Source organism: Lithobates pipiens, unplaced genomic scaffold, assembly GCF_037356315.1.
Source record: "Lithobates pipiens isolate NorthernLeopardFrog02 unplaced genomic scaffold, aLitPip1_a1.2 Scaffold_22, whole genome shotgun sequence".
NCBI lineage: Eukaryota > Metazoa > Chordata > Amphibia > Anura > Ranidae > Lithobates > Lithobates pipiens.
The window spans coordinates 258,893,114-258,907,981 of record NW_027507784.1 but is presented as its reverse complement, the minus strand read 5'-3'; positions in this window follow the sequence as shown (position 1 = coordinate 258,907,981).

The following is a 14,868-nucleotide window of genomic DNA, read 5'->3' as shown; positions in this document are numbered from 1 at the left end:
GAAGGAGGGTCCGTCTTGATGGCTGGAAGGCAATACTGATGACAATAGGCAGATGGAAACTCGATCTTTCCAGTGAACCAGTTTATCAGGGGATTGTGGGCCTTCAACCAGGGTATGCCAAGAATTATGGGAAAGAGAGGAGACTCGATAATGTCCAGACACAGGTGCTCCTGGTGGTCCCCCGAGATGGTGACAAGAAGGGGAGATGTTTCCTGGGTTACAGGTCCGGATCTCAGAGAGGAACCGTCGGCCAAATAGATTGGAAGTTCCTTGGCCCTGGGCTGAAGGGGAATGTTGTTTCTCAGGGCGAAGGATAGGTCCATAAAACCGCTACAGGCCCCAGAGTCAATGATCGCGTTGACGCTGATAGTCTTGCCGGAGAACTGTAAAAGAAGAGGCACAGCCAGGTGAGAGATGGTACTGGTACTAGGTGGAGTAGGAGGAGAGGCGGGAGGTATAAGCAGGCACTTACGCGACTTGGCGGGGCAAGTGCGAACATAATGTCCAGATCCTCCGCAGTAGAGGCACAGGTTACCAGATCTTCGGCGTTGGCGCTCTTCGGGGGTCAGAGGTGAACGTAGTAATCCCAGCTGCATGGGTTCTGATAAATCCGGAGAAGAAGGACCAGGAAGAACCGGTGGATTGGCACTTGGAACCCGTGGCATCATCCAGACTGGACGAGAGGTGGAAGAAGAGCGCTCCAGACGACGCTCTCTTAACCGCCTATCGATCTGGACAGAGAGGTCGATGAGCGCTTCCAGGGTCTCGGGAGTTCCTACACGGGCCAGTTCGTCCTTCAAAGCCTCCGAGAGTCCCATGCGGAACTGGTAACGGAGAGCTGAGCTGTTCCACTCTGTGTCGGCGCTCCAGCGCCTGAACTCAGACACATAGTCCTCTACTGGCCTGCGACCTTGCTGGAGTGCATGCAAAGCCGCTTCTGCGGTGGCTGCGAGCTGGGGGTCCTCATATAGACGAGACATGGCTTGGAAGAAGACATCTAAGGAGTCCAGAGAGGGGTCTTTTCGTTCAAGGAGGCGATGTGCCCAGGCCTGGGGTTCGTCGGTAAGCAAGGAGATAACGAACCCTACCTTCGTAGCTTCAAGAGAAAAGGTCCGGGGCTGAAGGGCGAAGAAGAGCTTGCAGGAATTCCGGAAGGCCCTAAACTTATTCCGGTTACCGGAAAAACGGTCTGGTGTAGGGACCCTTGGCTCTGGTGGCAACATGACCACTGAAGGAGGACCTGGGGATCCGGAGGCAACTGGAGCTGCGGCAGATAGGGCTTGAACCCGTTCCTCCAAACGACCATAACCCTCTTGCAGGTTCTTCACGGCCTGGGTGAGGCCGGCTAGATGGTGGCACAGTTCATCCATCAGAGACGCTCCCTGCGAGGGCTCGGACATGGCTGTCCCGTACTGTCACGTACCTTGTTGGAGAGCCCAAGCGTGCAGGGAGCGGCGCCTCGTAAGCCCCGGCTCGAGAGCCCCTGGAGATGGGAACAGGGATTCAGGAGTCCGGAGGGCACAAGTGCCAGACTGGTCAGCTGGTAGAAGAGACCGGAGCAGATGGTGGACCGGAGCGGAAGGTGCAACCAGCGCGGGAAGCTGGACAGGAACTGCTGGACGGCTGGCACAGGCGAACAGGCAGGAGCTGCGGGAGTAGTAGTCGGTGCAGGTCCGTAGGCAGGCTGGCAGAAGTAGTCAGGGACGAGCTGGGTCGGCAACAATCGGGCAGCAGAGGTACAAGGCAGAAGGCAGAAGCGTGGTCAATCAGGCAAAGGGTCGGAGGCAGGCGGCAAACAGGCAAAGTCCAGGAACAGGCCGGGTACAGAATCAGGAACACACACACACAGGAACGGATAGCAGGAGTCACAGGAACGCTGCAGACGGGACAGCACAGAGGAGCAGGAGCAGGTCCCTTAAGTAGGCAACTGGGCGCCAAGAACGGTCGCACGGTACGTCTACGTACCCCCGCGGGTGACCGTGCTCCCGTTCGTGACCCCGCGTACCCGCGTACGCCCGTTCGGCTCGTCGCGCACCCGCGTACGCCCGTTCGGCTCGTCGCGCACCCGCGTGCGCCCGTTCGGCTCGTCGCGCACCCGCGTGCGCCCGCTCGTGTCAACGCGCACCCGCGTGCGCCTGTTGGGGACTATGTGCACTCGCGTGCGTTCGTTAGCGCCAACCCGTGTCCGAAGGCACCGACGATCCCCTCGTACAGGGAACCTGCGGGTAAGTCTTACTTGGGTGACCGGGGTGGTGGAACGACCGTGACAGAATCTCTTATTTTTCAAGGACATTCATACCAGATTTTTGCTGACTTTTTCCCAATAACAGTTGCTAAACGACGTGCGATGAAACCTTTGCTCCAAAATCTCCAACGCCACCCCTCTACCAGCCCTCGTCAACGAACATCATCCAATTCTCCACACAGTGCCTCTAAGCCTGGAACTGACAGAAGCAGACAAAGTTCATCAAAAAGGGGTCGATTCAAATCTCCAGATCTGGACCCACCAGACACAATGGATTGAATGCATTTTGCCTTTCTCTCTGAAGCTCATTCAACTTTACGGTTCACCTATCCTATCTTTAAATTTTAAATATTTAAAATTCTTAATATGTTATATATTAAATTGTGTAACCTTTCATACAACTATTTACATATAATTAAGGATTTAAGTTTGAGTTAAAATGAATACTATTTAATCCAATAGGATTAAGGAGTATAGTCAAAATCGGATGCCTAAATTAAATATTTAAATAAAAAAATTCATAAAATTTGGCCGTGGGGGACCCGAGAATTGGTCACTGCTGCCCCCATTTTTGCTGTCCTAGGACTCTCCTCCACTTGGGTTACAGTGTGAGGCGCCCTTTTTGGATACACTTTGTGCCTCTGAGCTAGCAGATTTCCATGCTCAGTACGCCATTGTTTTATTTTTATGTATATATCAGTAATTATAACTTATTTTAAATATATGACTCTTATTCTTTCTTTCTTCTCTGATAATAGACTTCCTTTTATCTGATATTTCCCTGGGGTTTCTCTGATTCTGCACCTGATAACAGAAATATATCGATATATCTTATGTAAAATATTCAGATCTTTATCCTCTGCAAAAGCCCATATAGTGTGCCTCCAAGAGACTCATTTTACTGAAACTTCAACCCCTAAATATTTTGGGACATGCTACCCCCAAGTTTTTACTGCTTCAGGTAAATCAAAACGCAGAGGAGTACTAATAGCATTTCATCGAACTACACCTTTTTCCCTCATAACAGTGATCAAAGATCCAGAAGGCCGCGATCTCATACTTTTGGGACACCTATGTGATATTCCACTCACAATTGTTTCCTATTATGCACCTAATAAAAGACCAACATCATTCCTCTCTCACTTGCTACAAGTAATAGATTCACATAAAAAGGGCACACTTTTGATATGTGGTGATTCAAATCAAGTTCTATATCCCAATCTAGATAAATCCCCATTTCCAACCGTATCCAGCTCTCAATCTCAAAAGTTTCAAAGACACCTTCAACAACACTGACTGCTAGATTCCTGGTGTGAAATTAATTCTTCAAAATGTCAATTCTCTTTTTATTCCCACCCACATAAATCTTTTTCCCGTATTGACCATATCCTAATATCTGTAAGTATGTCACCAGAATTGCTCAATTCTTATATTAAACCTTACACTTGGACAGATCATTGTGCGATAATTTCAACCTTTACTTCTTTAATCCCAAAACTCAATACCCCACATGGCACAAACTACTCAATTCTCACACACCCATCACATTCATCTGACTTAGAATCAGCAATCAAAGAATATCTGGAAAACAATGATACTCCTGATATATCCCCACTGACATTGTGGGAAGCCCGTAAACCTGTTCTTAGAGGGGTCTGTTTACGACAAGCATCATGCCTTAAAAAATAAAAAGGACTACTACAACAAAAACTAGAAAAATAATTCTATGACTGCCACACAAATTTCCAATCTAGCCCTACACCAGTGTCAAAAACACAACTTGAAAATGCAAGTTTGAATCTTGACCTATTCCTATCAGAATCAGTAGATAAAACATTACATAAATCTAAACATAAATTCTACTTTAAAGCTAATAAACCTGGCACCCTTCTTGCACGTGTGCTTAAAAAATTAAATAACCCCTTTTAGCCAATTCGCCTAAAAATACCCCATGATAAATACACTGGTAACCCAGTAAAGATCTTACACATCTTTCATAAACATCTTATTTCTTTATACAAAAAAGAAGGATCCTTCGACCAATCCTCAGCTGAATAATTTTTTTCACAAGTTAAACTTCCAACCATTTCTCAAGTTCAATACGATATCCTTGAAAGTCCTATTAAACCTATAGAAATCAAAATAGCAATTAAATCCCTTAAGTTAAACAAATGACTAAGCCCTGATGGATTCTCAGTCCTCTACTGTAAAAATTGTTTCCCATATTCTTACTCCCATACTGACAAAAGCATTTAACTCCCTACTTAAGCAATCCTTCCAACCTGAAACTTTAACAGCAGTCATTTCAGTGATCCCTAAACCTTCAGTCTGATGACTCGTCATGTACTAGCTTTAGACCTATATCCTTATTAAACCTAGATATAAAACTACTAGCGAAAGTAATGGCGTCTCATCTCAATAATATAATTGGTTCATTAAGCAAAGATCAAGTAGGTTTCATCCCTTTACGGCAAGCAGCAGATAATGTTCGCAGAACAGCATTATTGATTCAAGCAGCTAAAACAAGACAAATGTGTCTCCTGTCATTAGATATCAAAAAAGCATTTGATTCAGTGACGTGGACCTACTTAAATTTTGCTCTACAAAAATGGGGCTTTGGCCCTCATTTTCTAAGCTGGGTCACTTCACTTTATAATAATCCCAAGGCATGTGTTAAATATGCAGGATACAAATCAGACATGTTTGACATAAATAGAGAAACACGTCAGGGGTGTCCTCTCTCCCTTACTCAATGACTCATTGAACCTATTGCCCAGGCTATCTGTACAGACCCCTCAATCAAGGGCATAGATTTAGCAGGCCATCAACATATTTCTTCTCCCAATCTTATAAGCAAACTAGATCACTTTGCCCAAGTTTCTGGACTAATTATGAACTCACAAAAATCAACAGCTTTAAACGTCTCTTTGTCCCTGTGTAGCGCTGATATTTTTGCCTTCTAATGCTATGTAATATAAACTAATGGACAGAATTATAAATTTGTATTTGGCACCATCTAGTGGCCTAAACATAGAAGGGACTTTGTCTATTTTCTGTTTTGAAGACCATAGAGAAATGCTACAGGAAGTGACTCATTGTTTACAAGGACTTACCTATCCACAATGCCAATTAACCTACCCATGGACACTCAGTACTGAACTGCATGCTGGGTAGGCTATAAAAGACCCAGCGCGGCCATTTTCTTTCTCTTCTGAATGCGTGGCCTGCCTACAAGGACATGTGAGGAGGTGTTCCAGAGAGCGCGGCCTACATTAACTGCGGAGCGGAACAGCCAGTGACTCTACTTCTTACCTGTGTGCTGGAGAGACAGTGTGACCAGATTGAGAAGGATCCAGAGACACCTGACGGAGCCATTGAAGGGTCCCGGTTATAAAACAAAGTGCAAAAGTGTAGTGGCGCTGACTGGCAGCGGGACCAGGACAATCGGAGCAGAGTTTTCCAGTTATCCAGACCTGGTGTGCTAAGAGGGCTGTTGCCCACAGTTCATTAATGCACTTTACACACTCAGACTCATACCACAGTGTTACTGGGACCAGTAGTTCCACAAAAGGGTCACACCCAATTAGACTAAATTCAATCAGGCCCCAAGCCTATTCCTCACAGATCCACCAACACTGTGCGGTTCAGAGATAAATATACCAGAGGTAGTTATATGTGTAAATTGGAGTATCCCCGCGCTATCATAAAAAACATAGACTATCACTAAGGGCAGGTTGCAGCAAACCACCGCCAGAGGTATAAGCCCTACCTCCAAAAATTGTTTGTAAAAATCAAATAAATGGTGTTGCGCTACCTTAAAAAATTAAACTAAGCTAAAGTGCCTGGTGCATAAGTGTCTGTTGTGATTATTACAAACCAAATAGCAGAATAACAACCCCTAATATTATATAAATATAACAGATTCTCCCTAGACCAAACAGTTAAATAATAGTGCAAAGGGGTATGATCCAGAAATGTAGATACCTCAAATAAATTATACAGAAGCAACAAACAATCCAATAAGTGAATAAAGTGTCCAGTGCTTAAAATAACAACAAAAATTCAAAGAGTAGTAAAGTGTCTGGTGCTTAAATATTCATAGACCCATTAGTCCATGATCGCATATGTAAAAGCCAAAAACTCCAATTGTGCAATAATAGAGTGCGACCAGGTTTCTCATAAATAAATAAAATTAAGTACAATAAATAAAAAAGTAAATCATTACTAATGCAAACGTGGATCACACAGTGCAAATAGGCAAGTAAACAAGAAAAGGGATTGAGTCTATGTAAACATCAATGAGTAGAGTGACCAGTGACTCATTTAGTGCTTCTCCAAATAAAAAGTGCCAAAACCAGTGAGTTTAACTCTTGTGCCTCTTCAGTGCTCACAGCACTCCAGGTGGAGTGGCCCCTTACCTTACTGCTGTAAGGTAAACAGCAGAACAGCAAAATGGCAAAAAATCCAGGAAATGTATCCCTACTCCTGGCAGGTTAATACTGTCCCCCACGGCTGGTGTTGGTACCTCAATCGTTTTCACAAGGGTCTATTGAACCTGTGACTGTTCACTCGAGAATCCAGCACAGAACTGGCAGTACACTCCTTCTACAAATTACCACAGCCACAAAGCAGACCATTGCCAAAGCGTGGAAGTCCTTATAATTAAAGCATTCTGAAACTACAAATAGAATACATCAAGCCATGACCCTCTCAAAAACAGATGCCATATCCAACGATAACATACATCAATTTGAGGAAATATGGAATCCTTGGGTGACCCAATTTCTTTCTCCTAAACTTTCTTTACTAAGACCTTGGTAACTATATAACTTTGTTAAGTGCCGAATAGATACTATGTATATATTGTTCCTAAGAAATCCCCAGAAACCTCTACTAATCCAGACTTTCTTCTTATCTTTACTTTCCTTTTAGTCTTTTCTTTTCTACTTCTATCCTGTCTTCTCATATTTATTTTTATATAACAAAATGGTAGCGAAACATTCACTTTTATAATGTTCTATTATAACACAATAATAGTTAGTAAGCTCTAATGTCCTATTATAAGTAAATTAATCTCGTAGTAATTATTAGTTCTTTATTACATATTACTCAAAAAATTTAAAGTTTAACAACTTTTTCATTTTTGTTACTCTTGATTATACAATTGTTAAAATTGATTGTAACACCTTAGTCTTTCAAATAACATATAGCCTATTTAAGCCTTTAATTGCTTGTAACTACAAGTAATACTAAGATTTGATATGTAAAATTCAACTAATACTACCATTTAATGTAATTAATATTTTGTTATTTATACCAATGTTTATATTTTCAAAATCAAACAAATTTGACAAGAAATATGCATACTTATATTGGTCCAGGCTGGACCAATGTAACTATGCAAAATAAAAACATATCCAAAATTCAGCTTTAACAGCTTCCTCCTCAGTATAGATTAACACCCTCCTAAGCCGTTCTCTGGGGACAGGACCTGAACACTTGATCAGTAACTAGTCTGAGTGGCCTATTAATGGGAAACGTTATTGTTCATTAACCACTCGCCGACCGGCTGATGCTAATATACGTTAGCAAAGTGGCATGTTCACGCAAATCGCCATTTGGGTATGCATTTCTCTTTAAGAGCCATAGCAGGTTCGCACCCCGTGCACAGCGGGGGACCCGATGTGCGTGGCCGGCGGGTGCGATCGCCAGAATGGGGATTTGTGTGTGTAAACACACAAATCCCTGTTCTGACAGGGGAGAAGAGAGACATCTGTTGTTTGTAGTAATTATAAACAGCCATATGTCTCCTCCACCAGTCAGTCTCATCCCCCACAATAAGAAACACTCACGAGGGAACACATTTAACCCCTTGATCGCCCCCTATTGTGTTCCCCTTCCCTTCCAGTGACATTTACACAGTAATCAGTGCATTTTTATCGCTCTGATCGCTGTATAAATGACAATGGTCCCAAAATAGTGTCAAAAGTGTCCGATGTGTCTGTCATAATGTCTCTGTCCCGATAAAAATCGCAGATCGCTGCCATCACTATTAATTTTAATTTTTTTTTAAATAATAATGCCATAAAACTATCCCTTATTTTGTAGACGCTATAACTTTTGCGCAAACCAATGAGTATACGTATATGTATATACATATGTAGAAGAATATATATTGGCCTAAACTGAGGAAAAAAATGTTTTTATATATTTTTGGGGAATATTTATTATAGTGAAAAAAAAAATCTTTTTTCAAAATTGTCGCTAATTTTTGGGTTTATAATACCACCAAAAGAAAGCTCTATTTGTGGGGAAAAAAAAGGCATCAAGTTTGTTTATTTGCAACGTTGCACGACTGCGCAATTATCAGTTAAAGCAACATTGCTGAATCGCAAAAAGTGCTCTGATGTAAATGACAGTGGTGGTGAAGGGGTTAACCACTAGGGAGTGATTCTAACTGTGGGGGGGGATGGGCTTAAAGTCACATGACAGGGACCACCACTCCTGATGATAGGGATCGGTGATCTTTGTCATGACACAAGCCAGAACGGGAAATGCCTTGTTTACATAAGCACTTCGCCGTTCTGAGGCTCCGTGATAGGCAGACACAGTCAGGCTTTACACGGCAGGCATGAGTGCGCGCCTATCCCCAGCTCTTAAAGGGGATGTACATGTATGGCCATTTGCCCACCGCTGCCATTGTGCCGACGTATATCGGCAAGTGGTTAAAGAGGAGTTCCAGCCATTTCTGTGTTTATTAAAAGTCAGCCTTGCTTCTCTCTGTGGCGCAGGCATTGCAAGTGTGGGTCAACAGGCTGTGACAGCTTGCGGCTTCACAGCCAGGTGCTCACCGCACATCCTGAAAGGCCGGGCAATCTTCTGGGACTTGTGACAGGTCCCAGAAGATTGCAGGGAGGGGGAGAGGAGAACTTCCACTTGTGGCAATAAGGGGAAGCTGGGTACCTGCAAAATTAGGTACCCCCCAAAAAATGACATGCCAAATGTGGCATGTCAGGGAGTCAGGAGTCCTTAAAGTGGAAGTTCCACTTTTGGGTGGGACTCCACTTTAACAACCAGCTATACACTGGTTGTTAGGGATGCCAGCGGGCCACTGGCTAAGAAAAAAAATGTTGGAGCTTCAAGGAGCTGTCAGCTTTTTTCCTGCTGGCAAATTGCTCCCAAATAGGCAAAAATGGTCCTAGCAGCTGAAGCTTGCAAAACACTTCTAGCCTAAAATAATGTGCACACATACAGTAGGTGACCACGATATTGTGTTAACCTCGCCGCTTTTATCGGCGAGATTGACACCCTGCGAGCCCCGTCGCGGGAGCCAGCACTGAGCTGGCTCGCATCAGGAAAGCAAAAATGTTTATTTTCCTTTTCCGATATGAAACGCTGACATTGAGGCTGGGTTCACACTGGTGCGGGGATCCGAATTGGATTCCCGCCAATACCAGGCACTGTATTTGGTATGACTCTTAAGGGAGAACTCCATGCCAAATTTTAAATAAAAAACCGGCATGGGTTCCCCCTCCAGAGGCATACCAGGCCCTTAGATTTGGTAAGGATTTTAAGGGGAACCCTCTACACCGAAAAAACAGTGCGGGGGTCCCCCCAAAATCCATACTAGATCCCTATCCAAGCACGCAGCCCGGCCGGTCAGAAAAGGCAGTGGGGATGAGCGAGCACCCCCCCTCCTGAGCCATACCAGGCCATGTGCCCTCAGCATGGGGATGAGTGCTTTGGGGAAGGGGGCACCCTGTGGCCCCCCACCCCAAAGCACTTTGTCCCCATGTTGACGAGGACAAGGGCCTCTTCCCGACAACCCTGGCCATTGGTTGTCGGGATCTACGGGTGGGAGGCTTATCTGAATCCGGGAGCCCCCTTTAATAAGGGGGCACCCAGATCCCGGCCCCCCACCCTATGTGAATGAGTATGGGGTTCATAGTATTAACCTGGGAAAAAAGTGTTAATAAAAAAAACACACAACACAGCTTTTCAAAGTAATTTATTAGTCAGCTCCGGGGGTCTTCTTTTGACTTCGGGGGTCTTCTCGCCGGGCTCCTCCGCTATCTTCTCACAGCTCTTTTACTAGCGGAGGAGCCTGGCTTTCTGCTTCGTCGTCGCGGACCGGGGGTCTTCTTTCGACTCCTTTGCGCTCTCCGGTTCTTCTCCGCGATGTTGACACGACACTCTCTCCCACTGTAATGCCATGTGAGCACTGCACGATCACTTATATAGGCATGGGGCGTGGTCACCGGGTGATGTCATACGGTGGCCCTGCCCCTTATGACATCACAGTCCCTCCATGCCCCAGGACCTGCTGTCATAAGGGGCGGGGCCACCGTGTGATATCACCCGCTGACAAAGCCTCATTCCTCGGAAGATGAGAGAAGAGGGAAGAAGGATGGAGGATGGAGGGCGGAGGAGACCGGGCTCCTCCGCTAGTAAAAAGAGCTGCAAGAAGATAGCGGAGAAGCCCAGAAGAACCACCGGAGAGAGCCGGAGAAGGCGCCGGAGAGCACAGAGAAGAACCGGAGAGCATGAAGGAGTCAGAAGAAGTAGAAGAAAAGATAGACCCTGTATTAAGAGGCAAAGGACCTCCTCCCCCAATTCATTTTTTGCTTTTGGGACTCCCCCTTTCTTTATTTTTCTATTTATTTATTTATTTATTTTTTCTCCCCGAGAAATATTATCTCTGGGATTTGTGTGTTTATTTTTTGTATTTTTTATCTCTTTTTTTTTTTTTTTCTCCTCCCTCCCTGCGTCTCAGAGGGGTAGATGGAGGCATGTTTTGCTGTGCGGTGGAAAGAGGCAATGTGGATTTTTTTTTTTTTTTTTTTGCACGAATAAGGAATATGAAACGTAGATGAAGGGCGATAATAGAGTATATTATATAATTATTTTTTTTTTTTAGTTATTTATTTATTTATTTACTTATTTTTTGTATGATACACATATAAAAAGTAGAGTGATCTAATAGGATTTTTTACAAATGGAGAATGTGGGTATGGTAGGTTAAAGGGACTGGGAGGAGGGTGGGATGGTAAAATGGAAGCGTGAGATAATGTGTGCACTCTGATATACACGGTTTTGGATTTATGTTAAGGGATGTGGTAGGGGGAGGGGATGGGAAAGGAAACTATAAGTATTTTTGTGGTTTATGTATGTATATATATATGTATGTATACATATATGTATGTGTATATATATATATATATATGTATATATTTTTTTTTTTTTTTTTTTTTTTTTGTGATTGCACGGATATGACACAAATGACACAAAATGTGGATTGATTTAATAGGACTCCCTTGGAGGGGAGAAGTAGGATGGGGAAGTAGAGTGAATAGAGAGGGGGGTGAAGGTTTATTCGGTTTTGGAGGGTGAAGGGGAGGGGATGGGGGAGGGGAGGGGGAGATTGTGTTTTGTTTTTTTTTTTTTTTTTTTTGTTTTTTTGTAGAGTGATCTAATAGGACTTCTTACAAATGGAGAATGTGGGTATGGTAGGTTAAAGGGATTGGGAGGAGGGTGGGATGGTAAAATGGAAGTGTGAGATAATGTGTGCACTCTGATATACACGGTTTTGGATTTAAGATAGGGGATGTGGTAGGGGGAGGAGATGGGAAAGGAAATTATAAGTATCCTCATGGTTTATATATATATATATATATATATATATATATATATATATATATATTTTTTTTTTTTTTTTTTTGATTGCATGGATATGACACAAATGACACAAAATGTGGATTGATTTAATAGGACTCCCTTAGGGGGGAGAGGTGGGGTGGGGAAGTAGAGTGAATAGAGAGGGGGGGTGAAGGTTTACTCGGTTTTGGAGGGGGAAGGGGAGGGGAGGGGGAGATTGTGTTTTGTTTTTTGTTTTTTTGTGTCCCCCGCACATCTTCCCCTCCTGCCCTCCCTTTCCTGTTGATAGCGGGGGGGGGGGGGGGGGTTGAGGGGAGAGTAATTTACTTAAGGAAAAGAAGAGAGGGGTAGCAGTAGAAATGATGAGGGGGAGGAGGGAGAGAAGGGAGAGAAGATGGGAAAGAGAAAGAGAAAGGGAAAAGAAATAAAGGGGAAGAATAGAGATAATATGTGAAAAGTAAAGGATTAAGTAAAGATAATGATAAAGATCATGTCTATGTTAACAAGAAAAAGATGAATGTGGTAGAGAAATAATTATTGTTAGTGTGGAGAACGCTGGTTGTGGGCGCGGCTCACTTGCTCCTCTTTTGCTCACTAACACCCCCATATTAAACGCCTCTCCTCCAGGTGGAGGAAAAGTCGGAGGCGTTGGGTTTTTTTTTTTTTTTTTTTTTTTTTATTTTTATTTTATTCTTGGGGGACAGCTCCGGATATAGTATCTGTCTCTCATTTATCTGAAAGAAGGGGTTGTTTTGGGGCGTGGATTGGGTTTTATTTTTATATATTTATTTATTTTTCGTCTCCTCTCTTTTTCCCTCCCCCCCCCCCCCCCCCCGAACTGACAATAAAAATGACTAAAATAAGTTTCACATCATACAATGTTAAGGGACTAAACACCCCAGAGAAACGTACACGATTAATAATGGAGTTGAAAAGATTTAAATCTCAAATAGTTTTCTTACAGGAAACTCATTTCAAAAAGGATAGGATCCCTTGGAGTAAAGGTCACTATTTCCCCTGGGTATATCATAGCACCTCACAGAACTCGAAATCCTGTGGGGTATCTATTTTAATAGCAAGACAGACACCATGGAAGGAACAAGGGGTATACATGGATGAGGAAGGTCGCCTCCTGATAGTAAAAGGTACATTGGGCTGCCAAAAAGTGACATTGGTAAATATATATCTGCCAAATGAAAACCAAGTAACCTCTCTAGAAATCTATTTACAGATTATTCAACAACATAAAGAGGGAATACTAGTGTTAGGAGGCGACCTAAATATGGCTTTGGATCCAATAATAGACACATCAAAAGGCTCGTCTCATCTATCTTATGTCAAATTAAGGAAAGTAAAGAGAATGATGCAAGAACTGCAGCTGATCGACAGCTGGAGGGCTGTTCACACACAGAGCAGAGATTATACTTTTTTCTCGGCAAAATATAAATCTTACTCTAGAATTGACTATATTTTAATCTCCCAGAATGTGATTACATCCCTAGTGGAAGCCTCAATTGGCCTATTTACACTATCAGACCACGCCCCGACGAGTTGTGTGATTGAATTAGGGGAAGCTGAACCAAGGGAATGGCAATGGAAGTTAAATGAAACATTACTAAAGGATAATGAATATAAGGTAAAATTAGAACAAGAACTGGATGTTTTTTTTGCAACAAATAAAGTAGGAGAAACAACACCTTTTTGTATATGGGAAGCACATAAATGTGTCATGAGAGGAATATTTATATCCATGGGAGCACATAGAAAACGCAGAATGAATGAAACGATTGATAACTTGCTTAAAGAGATTAGGGAACTAGAAACAGTACATAAAAAATCACAAGCACAATTAGTAGAACAGAAATTAGAGGGTCTGCGTGAAAAATTAAATCTCCAATTAATAGATAAAGCGAAAGCAAAGCTAACTCGAGGGAAACGGAGATTCTATGAATTTGGGAATAAACCAGGGAGACTGTTGGCAAACGCCCTCAGAGAAAGCACAACTAGGAATTCAATTACACAAATTAAGACACAGAGAGATGAAATGGTTAATACATCGGAGAAAATTGCTCAGGTATTCAAAGAATACTATGAGAAGCTATATCAGTTGGAAAAGAAGTCTACGTTGGCAGAGGAGTTAAAAAAAGGAGAGATCGCTAGAGAATATATTGAAAGGACAGAAATGCCAAAAATAACAGAGGAAATGGCCAGAGAAATAGATGTACCAATCACTCTAGAGGAAGTTGCAAAAGCATTAAAAATATTGAAATTAGGTAAATCACCAGGTCCAGATGGATTTACTTTGTCATATTATAGAATGTTCGCGGAGAAATTGGCTCCGAGATTCGTGGAAGCCTATAATTCAATACGGGAAGGGAAGCAAATTCCAACAGAAACGTTACTGGCGCATATAACAGTAATACCGAAAGAAGGAAAGGATCCCTCTCAGTGTCCCAGCTACCGACCTATTTCGTTGTTGAATGTGGACCTTAAATTGTTCACAAAAATATTAGCCATGAGATTGATAAATTTGATACCGGAACTAATACACCCAGATCAAGTGGGATTCGTCCCAGGGAGAGAAGGAAGAGAAAATACGCAACGAGTGGTGAACACAATTTACCTGGTACAAAAATTGCATAAGTCAATGGTGATAGTATCTGCGGATGCAGAAAAAGCGTTTGATCGGGTGGATTGGATATTCTTAAAAGCAGTACTACAACATATAGGCCTGGGGGAGGGGATGCTGAGATGGATCCTAAACTTATATTCAAAACCAAGTGCTAGGGTGAAAGTGAATGACAGATTATCAGAGCCATTCTCCATTTTAAATGGAACACGCCAGGGATGTCCCCTCTCACCCCTGATATTCATTTTGACAATAGAACCTTTTTTAAGGAAAATACGTGCCAATGTGGATATCAGGGGGGTAAAAATAAAAAATGAGGATCAGAAGTTGGCAGCTTATG